This window comes from Scophthalmus maximus, chromosome 9 (genome assembly GCF_022379125.1).
Source record: "Scophthalmus maximus strain ysfricsl-2021 chromosome 9, ASM2237912v1, whole genome shotgun sequence".
Classification (NCBI taxonomy): Eukaryota; Metazoa; Chordata; class Actinopteri; order Pleuronectiformes; family Scophthalmidae; genus Scophthalmus; species Scophthalmus maximus.
This window is the reverse complement of record NC_061523.1, coordinates 1,523,509-1,540,226: the sequence shown is the minus strand read 5'-3', so window position 1 is coordinate 1,540,226 and position 16,718 is coordinate 1,523,509.

The window sequence follows — 16,718 nt, the reverse complement described above, 5'->3', positions numbered from 1 at the left end:
GTAGGGTATAGGATGAAGGGGTAGGTAAACATTCCCAGAGTAAAATGAAAACTGAATTAACTCACTGCAGACATATGCATATGAATGTAGAACACTAAATCATTGTCAGATGATAGCTGATGGATTTTGGGTTTGCACCTAATGTAAGCCAAACATTTCCTAAAGATGCTGCTTCATATTAAAGGGGATGTCTGGTATTTTTAAACTGGGTCTTATGTTTATCTATGTGGATGTGTAAATTAATGATACTTACAAAAACTTTGTTCCAGTACATTGCCTCCAGTTCATTGCATGAGTGAACATCAGGTGCAAACAATATTTTCTATAAGGTCTTTCTCATGAGTCTGTACAGTTTGTTTGTGGATGTGTAGATGCATGATGAAACAGTTTTATTACCACATTCACATTGTTTCAGTTAGAAGGAACATTGTTGCAGCTTGCTAGAGATACACACACACACACACATACACTGATACAGAAAAAGATGGAGTTGGCACATTATTAAAGGCAAAGGCTGAGAGGCAGACAGAAAAACAGAAAGAGAGGAAGAGCATGAGGGAGAAAATGAGAAAAATATTTAGGTTGCATTCTGAGGAGACATCTGAGAAAACACACCAACCTGCATTCACAGTGAAAGTTGGCCAGTATGCATTATGTGCTACAACTAAGGCTGAAATACAACATACACTGTTGATTATGTGTTTATTACATTGGATAAAATAAAAATCTGGCTGCCTCAGTCCCCACATGATGTTGACCCCTATAACAGCACCAACAGATAAGTTAACAGGTTCACGGCTTCCCCTCTTCTCTTAGAGAGTGTGTGTTCACAAAGACTAGACTGCTTAGACACATTGTTCATGAGCCTATAATAAAGAGTTGTACCGCAGAAGGCTAATTCTCAAAACATCTACAAGATCTACTTAGATAAGTAAGGAATTGTCTAATTATCAAAACATTTAAACTAATTATTAAGTCAAGCTATTTCAAATAATCACATGAACCTATTAACAGACTGAATCCAGCAAAAGAGTTTTCATGGCCTGCAAATGGCTGTGGTCACTGTGGCATGGGGGCGAGCGACTATAGATGAGTAGGGATCAAGTAAGGATGTCTCTGTGACACTGAGGCAGTGAGCAAATCATCCAAATACTACATCTTCCAAAAACATTATGATTGTATCTTTTAAAAACTTGGTATGCACCAACAATGATGCACAATCAAACTGTCCAGTTTCAGTTTACCTGATGACACTCAACTGTCCAAACACCTTTCAGTAAACTAGTATCAGTAAACTAGTTTCAACAAGAAACCGTACAGAACTTAAAGAACACAAAGAATTTTACTGAATGTATAGTATGAGAGTCCCTGACATTTATTTATATCTCTGTTAACACTAGGGAACAGAAATAAATGGTCTTTTTATATTTGCATTATGTTTCATCCCCATTGGATTCATGCACCTGTGTATCTGCTCTACTGTTTATCTCCTCCTCTCCTCTGTTTTCTCAGTGTGCGCCTCCATCCCGAGGACTGCCTGTCCTTTCATTGTATAATAAAACCACACACACGCACACACTCATACACATCTGCTCTCCTGTTTTCCTAAAATAACCCTGGACAGCCACATGGGGTTGCTGCAGTGCTTCATAACATGCTGGACACTTCCCATTTAATTGACTGTTGGAAACACGGAACGGTACCAAGCAGTGAGAAACTGCTACAAACACTTCAAATAAAACATGGAACGCACCTCAAAGGAATCATTTTCTATCACTGCAACTGATATGAGGTATGATTTGTATTTGTAAGTAACAACGAGTAGGAAGAAAGGGAAAAATGTGTCACAAAAAAATGACTTCCGTACATTACATATTCACCTACATGTATCATGAAATTAGCATTAGAATTAAAAGATGCCAAACATTGACCCGCAGTGTTTTAGAACTGTGTTTGACTGAAGAAAGAAGCTTCACTCCACCAGACAATGGATGATGTTTTATAGATTCAGTGCTGCAGGATTTTATAATGACAGAAATGGGTCTCATGCTTCTAGCAAACAAGGTTACATAATGATTGAGAGATGGGTTCTTTTCAATTCAAGGATGAAAACATAGAAAAGGATAGTTGGAGAATGAGACTTTCATGTGTCATTAATGTCTTTTTCTTTGAGTTTCTTCTCTAATCTCTCTTTGACAGCAACATTTTATCCAAGTCTGTGCTGCAGTCAGTTGTCTGTTCACTAATTTTCATTCCCTGAAATTATATTTTAAAACTCAGATACAAGTTCAATTTTATTTTATTTGTGTAGTGCTAAATAACAACATACATGATCTCAAATCACTTTGCTAGCCTGGGACCCTGACGACTCTAGGAACTCATTTCATTTGCTCTGCCAGACTCAGTCTGGATCCCCTCCATTAGCAAGTGTTTTCCTCTCCTGCAGACAACTTGTCTGTCCAGTTACAACGGATTATCTGATAATGGGCGGGGTTTAGCCGTGGAGAGAAGCGACTTTTGTAAACAACAAAGGCTGCCCCATTTGACTCAAAGTACCCGATATTTTTAGAAATTTCTCCCACAAAAAGGGCAACATTCATTCACAGATATTGTGGAATCATCATCACAGGCATCTCCTCCTGCTCTTGTTTCAGGACATTTGTCTGAGCTCGTTCCACCATTGAGGAACCAGAGGGGAAAACATATAGTATTTAGATGAGCGGTGGCTGCCCACTCCTCTAAGTCAAGGAGTAGCAAGCTATTTAGCAATAGCAGAGCGGAGTGGACGGGCTGGTGTTTGACCATTTTCTGGATGTAGGAAGGGCCTGAGCCATTCGCAGCACGGTAGGTGAGTACCAGTGCCTTCTATCAGATTCCAGCCACCACCAAAAGCCAGTGCAGAGTGCAGAGGAGCAGCCAACTCATGTGGTCCTTTCCACAATCGGAAATCCAGGTGGCAGCAGGAGCGAGTCGTCACTGCAATGTTGGCAGCGAAGGACAACTGGTTGTCCAGTGTCACACCCAGGTTCCTTGCAGTTTGAGCTGGGATCACCACAGAGTTTTAAGTGGCGATGGAGAGGTCGTTGACGGGAGGCGCATTCCCTGGGAGGAAAAGCATCTCGGTCTTGTCCAGATCGAGCTTCAGGTGATGCGTCGACATCCACTGAGAAATGTCAGCCAGACATGCAGAGATTCGTGCTGCCAGCTGGGTTTCAGATGGAGTTCCAGTTCTTGGAGGGTGGAGAGGAGGATCTGGTGGTTCACTGTGTCAAGAGCTGCCGAGAGGTCGAACAAAGGAGAGGGAGGCTGCTCTATTGTTTGTTGCTCTGCCATCATGTCTGAACCCCGCTGTTGTTGCTTTTATGGCCAGAGACGCGCCAGGCTCATCAGATGAGCAGGCGAGTCCCTGCACGACACAGATCAGGTGCTGGACCATGGAATGAGCTTGTTGCTTGCATTGATTGCTTTCCCTTCCTGCTTTCACACTAACGCACATTTGCACACACACTTGTGGGTGTTTGAGAGATCTTGCTGGGAAGGAAACTTCTCTCCCGATCTCTCCTTTGTTAGAGACACATGTTTAAAGGTAGTCGCCGTTTACCTTGAGGGCCTCACGCCCCCACATTTCTCTCACACACTGCGTCTGCCATCTTGTTCCTCCTCCCTTTTTCATGTGCACACACCAGTGCAATCGCCCTCACATACACACACTCTCCCTTGCGTGTTGTGTCTTATCATATGATTTTCATGTGATCTATGATTTTGTAGTTTAGTATTTAATACACATTTATTAACAGAGGTTGTATTAATTGTACATTGATATTGCTAAAGTTAATAAATGCTGTTATATTTTAAAGAGAAGTTGTTTTCGTATTATTTGTATGTACATTGTAATAAAGGCTGGTTGGCAGTCAGTGCTCGTATTAACACCTTCAGTTCACTCCACTAATGCTCATATCTACCAGAAGACTGAATTCACTAATTTGGTTATTTGTCCCTGCTTCCGGGTGGTGCCCCGTTGCTTTATTGATTTTAATAATTAATAATTATCTTTGATAATAACCACATTTGCTCTTTTCACTGCACAACACTGTGCTGCACAATCCATGCCTTCTGTTTGATTATTTATGGTTGGATTTCCTGAGCTGTTTCTCCTATGAAACAACCAGAAGTTTGCTGATTCTTGCTGCCCACTATCTCTAGTTTCTCACTATGACTAAATATGAGTTCAACCAACATGGACTTTTAAAAAAAAATCTCAAAACAAAGACTAAATCTGAAACTATCTCCAAAGTTATTCAATTTTCAATTCAATTCAATTCAATTTTATTTGTATAGCGCCATATCACAACATACATTGTCTCAAGGCACTTTACATAGTGAGGTCAATATTACAATATTACAGGGAAAACCCAACAAATCCCACAATGAGCAAAGCACTTGGCGACGGTGGAGAGAAAAAACTCCCTTTTAACAGGAAGAAATCTCTGACAGAACCAGACTCAGTTGTGGGCGGTCATCTGTCTCGACCGGTTGGGGTGAGGAAAGAAATGAGGAAGAGAGGAGAGGTGGGAGGAAAGAGGGTGGGAGGCGAGACAGTAGGAGAGAAGAGAGAGAGAGGACAGTTGTACAACCGCCGCTGTAATCTCTACCAGACTGATACTTATAATTAAAAAATATAATTAAGTTGTTGTCATTATTAGTGATGATATTAATATTAATATTAATAATAGCAATAATAATGACGGGTTTGGGTCCTGCAGCTCTGGGGTCAGAGATACACTAGGAGAGATAGAAAACACAAACAGGGTTAGTGACATGTACTGTAAACATATCGGGGGATGGGGGGGTAGTATAACAGTTGCTTTAATTTCTACCAGACTGATACCATTATCATTAGGATTTCCTTCAAGCGGGTGCAAGATACTTTATGCCATCATGGCTTGGGTTTATCCATAGCAATAAAACTCATCAATGTATTCTTCTAAGTCACTTTTCTTACTTCTGGGACAGTGGCACCAAACAGTTTCAAATTACAGTTTTTCTTTGGCTCTCTATAAAGCAAGTCAAATTAATCACACTTTAACCACCTCCTGCACTGAAATGCTATTTTAACTGTAATGCATCCAGAATTATAATTTGCTGATATAAAAAATTATTAAAGCACTGACTTATTTTTGACAATATTTAGCCAATTATTATTGATTATTTTAGCTCATATCTTAAACTTAATTAAAATTCAGAAAGTGGACTGTCCCTGTGTTATGGAGTATATTTCATAGAATGGTTTTGCTAAATCCTTGCAATTTTGGAGATGTTATACACTTGTATATTTACTTATGTTTGCGCACTACTGTTATTATTGTGTTATTACTATATGTAATTATTTTAATGTCTTCTTGCAATACTTGTTTTATAAACTGGATAACTGGATGGCTCTATCATTACTGGATCCCATATTAGTAACACAGAGCAAGTGAAGCATTAATAGGCTCTGTATTCAGTCAATACACACATGTGTAAGCAGAGTGTAAGGTATTCATTGGCTAAGGGAGTGTGAGGGTGAGGTCAAAGGTCATCTCTGACAGAAAGTTATTTAAGGGACATCGAAGAGGTCAAAACTAAAACGAATACTTGTTTTCATGAGTGTGTGTATGTCTGTTTGAGTTTGCTACACCGAGGCTGTGACTCAACTCAATGTGATGATGGGGGGGGAGATTCCTCGAGCAAAGTGTGACTAATGGGGCTTGCGTGTGACTGTGTGTGTGCATCCCGATTTACAGGAAGGGGAGCAGAATCCCATAAGCTATCCACATGGTTACTCATGGCCAATATGTGACCTGACACGTCGTTACCTTGTTCTGAACAGAGGTGGGTGAATGCAGGCTTGTTCCAAAGAACTTTGCAAGGTGTGTTTCTGTATGTAAATGTGTAGGAAAGGTGGCCTGAAGCTGCTGTTGTCAGAGAAGCTCACTGGAACACAAAGCATACGCGACTGAAACAGTGCCGTGATTGTGTGTTTGTATATGGGAGGATGATAGCCTGGGACCTCATTTAAATTTTGATTTAAAGTACCCAATATTTTCAAATTCCTCCCACAGAAACAACAACCCTCTCTGCTCTAGTCTGCTGACATTTTTGCATTGCTCAACAGAGCTCACCTAAACTGAGAGTTTCCAGACTTATACGCATTTGAGTATTAGTCTGGATAAGGCGCAGGTGGTAGAGAGGATCATCCACTAAGCAAAAGATCAATAATTCGATCCATCAGACCTTGGCCAAGACACTTAACTGGATGTGATAGAAAAAGCGCTGTGTGAATGGCTGAATGTGACTTGTATTGTAAATCACTTTGGGTAGTTGATAAGACTAGAAAGGCACTATATGAATACAGTCCATTTACCAAATATGTGACTGTAATAATTTACTGGACTTCAGACAAATACAAAGAAGAATAGAAGTAATATTGAAAGTAAATATTTTGTTTTAATGTGCTTTCTGATATTCATTCATTATTAATCTTTATTTCAGACAAATACATTAGGTCCATATAAGTCAAGAAAAGAAAATACAAGGACAAGTAAACAAATGTAGACATTGCAGTTCACAAGCCCCCATTGATGAAAAAATACATAAAGACATCTGTTCCAATGATTCCAATAACAAGATGAGTACCTTGTATCTGTCAGGGATCAAGTATCAGGACACAAATGCAGGGTGCAAAATAAAATGATAATTTACATTAATTGAAAACAAAACAGATTTGCAGTCTCAAAGGTATAAATAACAAAATCACTGGATGTATAAAACAAAACAAACCAGGGAACAAGGCACAGAGGACATCACAGACGCAGAGGGGGCAATCTGTAGGCCGGCCAGGCGGTCATGCAGGCGCAGGAGCAGGAGTCATCCGGTCAGCTGACAGAGGAGCAGAGGTCAGCGCGGCAGCCAGCTGGGGTCAGGGGCAGTATCAGAGGTCGGCTGGTCCACTGACAGAGGATCAGAAGTCGGCGGTGCCACCAAATGGAGACGAGGAGCAGGGGTTGGCCAGATTACCGACGAAAGATGTGTCAGTTAGCCTGTCAACTGGAGATGAGAAGCAGGAGTGGCCAGACCCCCGATGCAGGAACAGGCATTGTGTCAGCTGACATCCCCAACGCAGGAACAGAGGATGGCAGGAGGCTAGAAAGCCCGATGGAAGCCGGCGTGGAAGCCGATTGCAGGCTAGCAGGCCCGATGCTAGCTGACATGGAGGCCGTCTGGAGGCTAGCTCCTCAGCCAAGGCCTCAGGGAAACTTCCCAGCGTGCCATGCACAGAGCAGCCTCCTTGTTTTCCACCCCACAGTCTCTCTTAAATCGTCCATGGATACAAATCAAGTGCAAACCAAATCATGGGCGAAAAATCAAAAATCACGAACTGACAGAGGACTGGGAGCACAAAGACTAAATACACTGGGAGCACAAAGACTAAATACAGGTCAAATACAGATTGAACACAGGTCAGACACATTAAGAACAGGTCTGGACAATCACAGGGCAGGAGACAAGAAAAGTAAAGACATCATGGAAGACTTCTTTCAGTACCAAGAAACCAAACCTTGACTCCTCACATCCAAAAAACCTATCTCTAGTCAAGTCAAGTCAAGTTATATAGCACATTTCATATGACAAGCAAAGACCTCATGTGCTTAATGTGTGTCTAAACTACCTTTCCTCTCTAAAATGGGAAAAGCAGCTGACCAAAGTATAAGAACGTCACAGGGTGTCTGATAGATTTCAGTCCAATTTCCGCAAACTACACAATTCTCAAATGACATTTTAACTTTCAGTTTCAGTGTTATTGGACCTTAGCGCAGTATTTGATACAGTTGACCACCATACTCCACAGGCTCAATCACAGAGTGGGCATTTCTGTTACTGCATAGGAGTGGTTCTCCTCGTATCTGTCTGAGGGGACAATGTCAGTCTTTGTGGGTGAATTTTGAGTCAGAAAATGCTCCTCTGCCTTGTGGTGTCCCCCATGGATTGGTCCCCTTTTATTCTCCTTCTTCATGCTCGCATTAGCACAGATTATCAGCCGTTTTGACAATATCTCCTATCACCTGTAAGCTGTCCAATTGTATTTCTCTTTCAAACCCCATGAGTCCCCATAAACTGTCTTCACTAAACAACTGTATAGACACAATCAGGGCCTGGATGGCAAACAATTTTCTGCAGTAAAATGCAGACAAATCTGAAGTTATGATCTTTGCTCCAGACAGTCTTCATTTTGAAATCAAGCAGAACCTTCGTGGCTTGTCCTCACACCAGCAGTCTAGTCTGCGTAATCTTGGTGTCGTTTTTGATCAATCCATGAGCTTCAACAACCATATTAGATCTCTCACTCGATCCTGTTTCTTTCATTTGAGAAACATAGCGAAATTCAGGTCTGTTGTTTCCAGGGGCGATTGTAGGATCATTTAGGGGTGCTGAGCCCTCAATGATCCCAAAAAATATCCCCTTTAAATAAAAAGCAAAAACTGTACAATTTTGGACTATCAAGTTACACATGTGAACAGTAACACCTTGGCTGTAAGATCAACACAAAGCAGTGTTTCCCATAGGATTTTGAGAGACTATGGGGTGTGTGTGTGTGTGTGTGGGGGGGGGGGGGGGGGGGGGGGGGGGGTCCATCAAATCCATCAATCTGGTGAACTTTGATAACAATTTATGAGGCTAGAACTTTATGCTCTTGTAAAAAATTGTGTTCTGTAGACTTACAACCAATACATGTATTGTATGGACACTGACACAAATATTGAACTTGGTACCTGCAGGGATTTTTGAGGAAAAGTTGCAAGTTATGAACAGATTATTTCCTGGGGATTTTGCAATATATCAGGTGATTTTTCCTCATATTTTTAAGACCATAATTCACGTTCACATAATTCACCTTCACAACAGAGCATTCAGGATTCTGAACCGAACTTGTATTAAACAACTACAGCTGCAGCAGCATGGCTGTTGTTTTTTTTGTTGTTCAAATATTAAGTTTAAACCATATATTGTGTATGGTTTTGACCATTTTTAAGCTTGTCAAACACAGACTTGCGTAAAATCAACAACATTGAGCACCCCTGAAAAATAGGCTAGACACGCCACTGGTTGTCTCAAGTAATGAATTGGAAATGCTAATTCACGCTTTTATTTCTTCCCGTTTACATTATTTGTATTTCACTGGTTACCTGTCTTAATAACTCATCCCTCCACCACCTAGAAATAGTCCAAAACGCTGCTGCCAGGCTCCTAACCTAGTCCAACAGGTCGTCACATACAACATCTCTTTTAACATCGCTGCACTGGCTTCCAGTCAATTTTTGATTTCAATTTAAAATCTTGGTGCAAGCTCATAGAGCCCTATGTGGTCAGGCCCCACAACATATCTCAGACCTTTTACACCCCCACACCACTAGCTGAGCTCTTAGGTCTTCTACCAACAACTTACTAAGTGTACCTCAAACTTGTTTCAGGGCTTGGGGAGATAATGCTTTCCGGTTTGCAGCCCCTAGGCTTTGGAAAAGTCTCCCCATAGGCCTGAGGTCATTGGATTCTGTGGACTCTTTTATAAAAACCGCTAAAAACCCATCTATTCAGACACCCATTTGAATAAGATGTGTTTTTATTCATGTTATTGGTGAACCCTAACCCCTACCCAAACCAGGGTCTGTATCGCACCCTTATCCCTCACCCTAACCCCTACCCGAACCTAGATTTGTATCCCAACCCCTCACCCATGCCCAAACCAGGGTTTGCAATTTCCTTATGGCAGGACCCCTGACACGCTGTCACGAGACTACCACTTTGGTGGATATATTTGCTAAAAGTCAACACAAAAAATAATTTCCCAAAACCATCCTTAAATAATCAAAATTATTTAAAGATGTGTTTTCTATAAAAAAAAGTTTTCATAAAAAAAAACATAAGTATTGCCACCAAGCTCACCCCGGCACCGCCCCTGCTGAGCAGACCCAGGCACTTCAGGACTCATTTGCTCCAATCAGGAAAGTTATGCAACTATTCATTAAGTCTTTTAACCTTTATGGGGCAGTGTTCTTTGGCAGCAGAGAGGCAATTCACAACAGTTTGGTTTCATGCTATAAAAGCATTTGTTAATAAAGATAGTTTTAATCATCCGTGGAGGGGTCCTGCTGGCCTGGATTTTAATATTTTGGAGGCTTATGCATCATCCTAATGAACTGGAAATAAACATTTTTGACTTACACCTGGAGCTCTACAGTATGTATGTATGAGTATGTTCTACAGGACCACCAGGATACCAGATACAGAACCAGCACAGGATTCCTCCCTGGGACCTACGATGAGAACACCAACCAGGTAAGGACCCAGACCCTGAGATTGATATGCTTTTACATGCACAGGTGGGAATGCACAGCTTTTACAAAGGGATAATAGACAGGATAACAGACGATTACCACTCAAGTCACTTCAGATACAGTCACCTACACACAAACATATAGCTTGCACTAGACTTCATAGAAGCACAATCACTAACACACAACCAACCCAGCTACTGACTGAATCCAGAAACCAGACACCAGTAAGCAGTACTTCAAGCTAATACAAGCAGTACACCATAAACATGTAACAGACAGAGTCATAGCCACACAAGCCATTCCACCAGGCACGATGAGATAAGACACTGTCTGACTGATTTCATTAAGCCATCTACAACCACAGAGCAAACTCACATGAAGGTACAGGAAAACACTTCACAATGGTTGTAAAGAGAGATGAAAATCCTACAGGACCATTACAAAGAAACCTTCTCAGCACCACCACTCGCAACCCCCTGGCCCTCCTAATTTCCATTGAATGGGCCACGAAATGTTACGGGTCTAGACAGAATCATTACAAACAGTAGAACACATATTTAACATCCAAACACCTCCAACAGCCACTCATTCCATTCCCACACCACTCCCCAAGACCAGACCCAGACTCAACAGCTCTCCTCCCCCCATTCTGATGGAGGAGTAAAAATCCCCTCAGCTACCAAGACCCCAGGCTCCATATAAACTCTCCTTGTAGTCAGGCTCAAGTTCCCCCTCACGGTCCAAAGCACTGGAACCCACCTAGTGCCGTCCTCACCCCCTCATAGCCCAAACCAAGGGACCACGGCAGCAGCAATTACTACGTAGCCGATCCTCCCCTCCTTATCCAGGAGGCTCTACAACCAAAGCGCCTAACCTGCCAACCCCTGCTAGACCCCCCCCCCCCCCCCCAAACCACAAGTGGGTCCCTCTAGGGAACCCAAACAGGTTCCCACTGGGCCTAATGCCTCCTACCCCATCCCCCCGAGAACTGTGAGACGGACAACCAGGACACAACAAGAAGATAACCAAGATAATCACACCCCAACCTCCAGCTCTCACCAATACTACCAATCACCCAAAGCAGAAAATTAACCACCTTCTCCCACCCAGTCACGCTTGGCTCCGTAGGTGCCACAATGGGGACTCTGGAGGTGGAGGCCAAGGTCCATGAACCACCCCAGATACAGACAGCAAGCACCTCAAACCTAGATTCTATAAGTTTGAGCAAATCCACATCACAAAATCGATCCAGTGTTTGTTATAACTTTTGACACTATTTCTGATTGTTGTCCATCCTCTCCGGATTACAAATAACTAAAATTGACAAAAAGGAATTTGATACTTGCCCGGACATAGTACACTGCACAGCGCAAACTGCCCAGAACATTTGGAATGCCTGGAAGGCTTTCTTAGATTAGAAGAAACCCCCAAAACAAATAATCAACCACAAAAACAAGACAAAGATATCACCAACCTATCAAAACAGTTCACCCTAACTACAAATCAAAAACAACTACTCAAAAAGGCTTATCCTTCATTCTATCCTGGCGGGATAAAAGAAACGCCCAACATCCTTTAGCAATAGATCTAACGGACTATCATAGAAAACTGAAACTCAGTGCCTACTTTGGGCCTACACCATCACAAACTAGATAACCATTTCTCCCAAAATCAGAATGGATCCCAACAAACTACCACCAACAGTCCTGGATCTCATTAGAACAGAGCTTAAAACTACAGCTAAAATTAAATACAACCTGACTCCCCAAACCTTACAACAAAAGAAATTGAAGCCTTAACGGAATTACAAGAGAATACCTCAATAATCATAAAACCAGCAGAGAAAGGCAGCGAAACTGTAATAATAGACAGAACAGACTACATACAAGAAGCACTCTGACAACTACAACATAACACCTACTATAAAACATTAACGGAACCACTCTTCCCAGAAACGACAAAAATCATAGCAACCATTCTAGACACACTCAAAACAAAAGGACTCCTCAATAACACACAACTCCAATTCCTGAAAGGAGACCCAAATCCAAGACCCAGATACTCTTACCTGCTACCCAAAATACACAAACCACCAGAAAAATGGTCCATCCCACACAGAATTCCCCCGGGACAACCCATTGTCTCAGACTGTGGAAGCGAAAGCTATGGTATTGCACAATACATAGACTCCTTCCTGACCCCACTTTCCAACAAACATTCAAGTTACATAAAAAACACTCAAGACTACATTCAAAGAGTACAAACTCTACATATAGAAGACCCATTCTTTCTATTACCATGGAGGTCAACAGTCTTTATACAAACATAGAAGTCCCCCCTGGCAATGGAAGCAGTCCAAACCTGGATGCAAAAACACCCAATAGACGACAGACCAGACCAGAAAATCATAACCTTCTCCACCTTAGCCTAACCAGAAACGATTTCAACTTTCACAACCAATATTACCTACAGGTAAAAGGTACAGCAATGGGGAAAAGATTCGCACCTGCCTACACCAACATCTACATGGCACATGGGAGGAAACCATTTTCAAGAAATGCAACCACCTTCCTTTATGTTACCATAGATATTTGGATGACGTCCTGGGAATTTGGACCAACACAGGGAAAGAATTTCAAGATTTTGTAAAACTCTTAAACAACCACGATCCCATGATCAAAATGTATCCAACAACACACAACTGAGAAATTAACTTTCTGGACACACTTACTTACAAGGGACCAAAGTTTTACACAACAAAAAGTCTGGACATTAAGGACTACTTCAAACCAACAGACACACATGCACTTTTGCATAAAAAACAGCTTCCATTCTAAACATGTATTCACAGGAATACTAAAATCTCATCTACTGAGATTTGACAGAATCTGCTCAAAAACAACAGATAGATAACAAGCAGTAAAAAACTTATTCCAAACACTTCGAAAAAGGGGTTAGACAAGATCCTTTTTAAGATCAATCCATAAAAAGGTTTACCAAATCAACGCAGATGACGCCACAAAACAAACTTCAAAGCAGCAGATCCCCCGTCAGGATCCGCCTCTGTACTGTGTGTTTGTGTGTGTGTTTGTGTGTCTGGAGCTGGGCGTCGCCATGGTCTCTGCTCTCCTGGATGCAATCAAGCCTGCACAGCTCCTGCCAATCCTGCCATCATCTCACCTTCAGTCTGCAGTATTTAAAAACCGGCTCATTCTTCCACTCATCGCCAGATCGTACAGTAACCTTCCTTGGTATTACGTAAGGTCTCAGTTTGTTTCATGTGTTTAGATCAGACTTCTATGTTTAAGTCGACTAACCTTGATTCCTGTGTGCTCCAGGTCCAGTCCCCTGTTTTTTGCCTCGTCGCGCTCCACCTCCAACCTTCAAGTTACCTGCCTGGATCAAGTCCCCGGAATCGCTCCCGAGCTCACCTCTGGGGATGAGCCCACCAGTTCCAGATCACTACAAACTACCCAATAACCTCAACTAAAAAGCAACAACTGCTTTTATCTCATCCAATGTAGGAAATGCCGAAAACAATACGCAGGAGAGACAAGAAACAACATAGCAACAAAACGTTTTCCACCATACATATGACATTAGACAAGGGAAGAAACCTACACACGTAGTCTCGCATTTCCAAGAACATGTTCTAGAATACCTCAACATTAGGGGCCTAGAACAAAACCCACACTGGTCAACAAATCAACGCAAAACAGAGGAACGAAAATGGAACAGAGAATTAAACAGTCAAAACCCAACCCTATCCAGGGATAGACTCTTGTGCTGAACCAGAACTAGTCTGGGTGTTCTGGTTGGCCACATCACCGATGTGAACCAACCATGGACTTCCAGCTCCTCGGTATGGTTGGGAAAGCAACATTTGTTGCCAGGACCAGGCTTCCGAGGAAAGACTCCCAGAATAGATCTATAGGGCAGAGCGATGGTATTGGTATCAACACTGCTCTCAATCAAAAACTGCTCCCCTCCCTGGTCCTTCTGGCAAAACACCACACACTTGTGGTTACATTTATGGGAGATGTAAAAAGTTGATGTAGACTGGAAAAGAATATATTCACAAATATCTGATCTATAATACACCCCCTTTTAAATAATTTAACTAAGCCCTTGCATGAATGGTTTTACAAATAAAACTTTTCATCCAGTACTATTTTGAATTGATTGCATGGCTTTTATTATGGACTTTTACATGATCTCATTCCAGACCAATAAGTATTATTTCTTACGTGAGAGTGACTTATGTATAGCACTTAAACTCCTGCACTTTTGCACTTTGATTAATGGCATGACACTCTTTTCGGAATTTCAATTTTTTTTTTATTACTTGAATCTATGTAAAAGTTGGCCGCTCACATTGTGAGCGTGCTTGTTTGTCTGTGTGTGAGACTGAGTCCCCCATGTTGCACCTAGACATGTGTACCCATGATTGCCTGAATTAAGACCCGTGCAGCTGGAGCTGAGCTTCAATCCCGGGCCTCCCAGGTAAGTGACATTGCCCTGGCCCATACACTACGGATGCTTTTGCCTGACCTATCCCCTTTGCCTCAACTAACCTTAACCTCATCGCCCGGCTGCTAACCAAACATTGACCAACTCACCACACGGACAGCACCTCTTCCTGTACCCTTTGGTCTCTGGCCCCCCAATCTATATCACACAACACAACGCCATCACCACCAGATCAGTAGACCCGTGCACCAAAACTGAAAAAATGTGACTTAACCCTCAACCTAACCCATTCTCCTTCCTCTTTCTTCTCCCCCTCCCCCACCACCACAACAACCTACCCCCCCTTCTCCCAGCCAGAGGCCTCTCCTACCAAGTGAGGTTACTCTACTCTTATTCAACACGGGGTTAACCACAAACCTCGAGGTTGACAAAATCCGGCTGCCTGACTTTGAGGTAAATGGTACTACGAAGGTGGTTCTGTTGTTTGTCTGTCAAGTTGGCGTTAACTGACCCGGAGTAAGTGGGCTAGAAGAGTGCGTGGTTAAAGGGGGCATGTTAGTCAGCATAGGTCCGTGCAGCGTAGAGGAAGAGCGCACAGTGATTCTGATGATATATAAAGTTTAAATAAGCTTTACTGGTGAAATGTGACTGTGGCAGCATCAGAGTCCGAGAGGCTTTCTTAACAACACATCGTCAACCCAGTAAATCACGAGAAAAGTATTTTTTTTAATAATCAATTACTCTAGAATCTTAATTAATAGCTAATATGATTGAGATTTAAGGACACACGGACACGTGAAAACAATTAGGATATTAAAGTCTACATGTCTCCATTTCTGAAATCAGCCTTCTACTCAGTAATATGAATGGAGATATTCTCCATAAAGCTCTTAGACTGTACCTGTACCATGCTGATGATTGTGTGTTAAGTATTTACATCATATCTCACACAAATATTTAAACTCTATTGGTGTAACTGAGCTAAACAAAAGGTAAACATCTGTTCAGTGCTGTTAGAAATGACTTGTATAAGTATGAATCTTTAATGCACCTGTGTGAAGCTGCTTTGATCATATCTTCATTCAACACCAGCGTCAGTGGGTATATCAGAAAAACAGTGTTGATCTCACACACCAGAGATGCAACAGCCGTTTCCTCCCCTGAGCCCAACAAAACAAGTAACCATCAAGATTTGCCAGGATCTCAAAGTTGCCAAGTTGAACCATTAGCCCAGTCTCTCCATGAACGTCACTGTGCAATGAGTCAGAGCTCATCACAGCACACCCAACAGCTCAGGGTGTACCCGTTCCATTCCCTTTGTCACTTGGAGCATGATATGGTTTCATCATATTAATGTGACACAATTATTTCTTTCTGCGCTTGGGGGCTGAAACAATGTAATCTAGGTTTCCAACCTTCTTCTCAACAGTATACGGTCCAGAAAACCGTGCTTCAAGGGGAGACTCAACAACAGGCAGTAAAATCCAAACCTGATCCCATACATCAAATGAGCGAGATTGGGCCTTTGGATCATACCCAGCCTTCATTTTGGTCTGAGTCCTCTTCAAGTACCATTGTTGTGCCTCACAATACAGACTCTGACCAGAGAAAGCCTCTTCTCTGACAACGCACAGATCAATGTCCGAAATCAGAGGCAAATACTACATTATCCATAATGCCTTGCGTCAGCCGAACTACAGAACTGCCATAGATCCCCAGCTCACCTGTGGGCGGGGTCCTCTAAGGACAACCCTTGCACCATATAAGCAAAGAACGGACTCTCATTCGGCCCTTTCGAACCTTAAGACCGAGTAGTGATCATTGTAGATAGAAGTTACCACGTGCACGTAAATTTGGCCCTATAGGATCTCCACT